The sequence below is a fragment of the Vigna unguiculata genome, chromosome 10, assembly GCF_037176805.1.
Source record: "Vigna unguiculata cultivar grain cowpea cultivar isolate G323 ecotype 2 chromosome 10, ASM3717680v1, whole genome shotgun sequence".
NCBI lineage: Eukaryota > Viridiplantae > Streptophyta > Magnoliopsida > Fabales > Fabaceae > Vigna > Vigna unguiculata.
In genome coordinates this window covers 17701125-17704545 of record NC_140801.1, presented here as the reverse complement: position 1 = coordinate 17704545, position 3421 = coordinate 17701125, and positions in this window count along the sequence as shown.

Below are 3421 nucleotides of genomic sequence, written 5' to 3'. Positions count from 1 at the left end.
TGTGAAAAAATGAAATTCGTGATTTTTGAGATGTGAGGGTTGGAAAGGGCTACAAATGTCCCCAAATGAATACCATGAAATTCTTGGTGCATCAAAGTTTTGAGTTCAGAGGGGTTTGCACATGGCAAGGTTGTCGGTGCACCCTGGCATAGCTTGATTGCTTGGTAGGGAGTTTTGTTAAAAAATGAAATTCGTGGTTTTTGAGATGTGAGGGTTGGAAAGGCCTAAAAATGTCCCCAAACGAAGACCATTAAATTCTTGGTGAATGAAAGTTTTGAGTTCGGAGGGTTTTGCACATGGCCAAGGTTTGCGGTGCACCAGGACATAACTAAATTGCTTGGTGGGGTGTTTTGTGAAAAAATGAAATTCGTGATTTTTGAGATGTGAGGGTTGGAAAGGCCTACAAATGTCCGCAAATGAATACCGTGAAAATCTTGGTGCACGAAAGTTTTGAGTTCGGCGGGTTTTGCACATGACTAAGGTTGGCGGTGCACGACGGCATATGTGGCTTGGTGGGGAGTTTTGTGTAAAAATGAAATTCGTGATTTTTGAGATGTGAGGGTTGGAAAGGGCTACAAATGTCCCCAAATGAACACCATGAAATTCTTGGTGCATGAAAGTTTTGAGTTCGGAGGGGTTTGCACATGGCTAGGTTGTCGGTGCACCACGCATAGCTTGATTGCTTGGTGGGGAGTTTTGTGAAAAAATGAAATTCGTGGTTTTTGAGATGTGAGGGTTGAAAAGGCCTACAAATGTCCCCAAATGAAGACCATTAAATTCTTGGTGAATGAAAGTTTTTAGTTCGGAGGGTTTTGCACATCGCCAAGGTTGGCGGTGCACCACGACATAAATAGATGGCTTGGTGGGGTGTTTTGTGAAAAAATGAAATTCGTGATTTTTGAGATGTGAGGGTTGGAAAGGCCTATAAATGTCCGCAAATGAATACCATGAAAATCTTGGTGCACGAAAGTTTTGAGTTCAGAGGGTTTTGCACATGGCCAAGGTTGGCAGTGCACCACGGCATAGGTGGCTTGGTAGGGAGTTTTGTGAAACAATGAAATTCATGATTTTTGAGATATGAGGGTTGGAAAGGCCTACAAATGTCCCCAAATGAATACCATGAAATTCTTCGTGCACGAAAGTTTTGAGTTCGGAGGGTTTGTCACTTGGCCAAGTTGGTCGGTGCATAGTGGCATTGCCATATGGCTTGGGGGGAGTTTTGTGAAAAAATGAAATTCGTGGTTTTTGAGATGTGAGGATTGAAAAGGCGTACAAATATCCCCAAATGAATACCATGAAATTCTTGGTGCACGAAAGTTTTGAGTTCGGAGGGGTTTGCACATGGCTAGGTTGTCGGTGCACCACGAATAGCTTGATTGCTTGGTGGGGAGTTTTGTGAAAAAATGAAATTCGTGGTTTTTGAGATGTGAGGGTTGGAAAGGCCTACAAATGTCCCCAAATGTAGACCATTAAATTCTTGGTGAATGAAAGTTTTTAGTTCGGAGGGTTTTGCACATGGCCAAGGTTGGCGGTGCACCACGACATAACCAGATGGCTTGGTGGGGTGTTTTGTGAAAAAATGAAATTCGTGATTTTTGAGATGTGAGGGTTGGAAAGGCCTACAAATGTCCACAAATGAATACCATGAACATCTTGGTGCACGAAAGTTTTGAGTTCGGAGGGTTTTGCACATGGCCAAGGTTGGTGGTGCACCACGACATAGGTGGCTTGGTGGGGAGTTTTGTGAAAAAAATGAAATTCGTGGTTTTTGAGATGTGAGGGTTGGAAATGCCTACAAATGTCCCCAAACGAATACCATGAAATTCTTGGTGCACGAAAGTTTTGAGTTGGGAGGGGTTTGCACATGGCCAAGGTTGTTGGTGCACCACGGCGTAGGTGGCTTGGTAGGGAGTTTTGTGAAATAATGAAATTCGTGATTTTTGAGATATGAGGGTTGGAAAGGCCTACAAATGTCCCCAAATGAATACCATGAAATTCTTGGTGCACGAAAATTTTGAGTTCGGAGGGTTTGTCACTTGGCCAAGTTGGCAGTGCATAGTGGCATTGCCATATGGCTTAGGGGGAGTTTTGTGAAAAAATGAAATTCGTGGTTTTTTAGATGTGAGGGTTGAAAAGGCCTACAAATATCCCCAAATGAATACCATGAAATTCTTGATGCACGAAAGTTTTGAGTTCGGAGGGGTTTGCACATGGTTAGGTTGTCGGTGCACCACGAATAGCTTGATTGCTTGGTGGGGAGTTTTGTGAAAAAATGAAATTCGTGGTTTTTGAGATGTGAGGGTTAAAAAGGCCTAGAAATATCCCCAAATGAATACCATGAAATTCTTGGTGCACGAAAGTTTTGAGTTAGGAGGGGTTTGCACAAGGATAGGTTGTGGGTGCACCACGAATAGCTTGATTGCTTGGTGGGGAGTTTTGTGAAAAAATGAAATTCGTGGTTTTTGAGATGTGAGGGTTGGAAAGGCCTACAAATGTCCCCAAATGAAGACCATCAAATTCTTGGTGAATGAAAGTTTTGAGTTCGGAGGGTTTTGCACATGGCCAAGGTTGGGGGTGCACCACGACAAAACTAGATAGCTTGGTGGGGTGTTTTGAGAAAAAATTAAATTCGTGATTTTTGAGATGTGAGGGTTGGAAAGGCCTACAAATGTCAGCAAATGAATACCATGAAAATCATGGTGCACGAAAGTTTGGAGTTCGGCGGGTTTTGCACATGGCCAAGGTTGGCGGTGCACGACGGCATATGTGGCTTGGTGGGGAGTTTTGTGAAAAAATGAAATTCGTGATTTTTGAGATGTGAGGGTTGGAAAGGGCTAGAAATGTCCCCAAATGAATACCATGAAATTCTTGGTGCTTGAAAGTTTTGAGTTCGGAGGGGTTTGCACATGGCAAGGTTGTCGGTGCACCCCGGCATAGCTTGATTGCTTGGTGGGGAGTTTTGTGAAAAAATGAAATTCGTGGTTTTTGAGATGTGAGGGTTGGAAAGGCCTAAAAATGTCCCCAAATGAAGACCATTAAGTTCTTGGTGCACGATAGTTTTGAGTTTGGAGGGGTTTGCACATGGCAAGCTTGTCGGTGCACCACAGCATAACTTGATTGGTTGGTGAGGAGTGTTGTGAAAAAAAGAACTTCGTGGTTTTTGAGATGAGAGGGTTGGAAAGGTTTAAAAATTTCCACAAATGAAGACCATTAAATTCTTGGTGCATGAAAGTTTTGAGTTCGGAGGGCTTTGCACATGGCAAGCTTGTCGGTGCACCACGACATAACTTGATTGGTTGGAGGGGAGTTTTGTGAAAAAATGAAATTCGTGGTTTTTGAGATGTGAGGGTTTTAAAGGCCTACAAATGTCCCCAAATGAAGACCATTAAGTTCTTGGTTAATGAAAGTTTTGAGTTCGGAG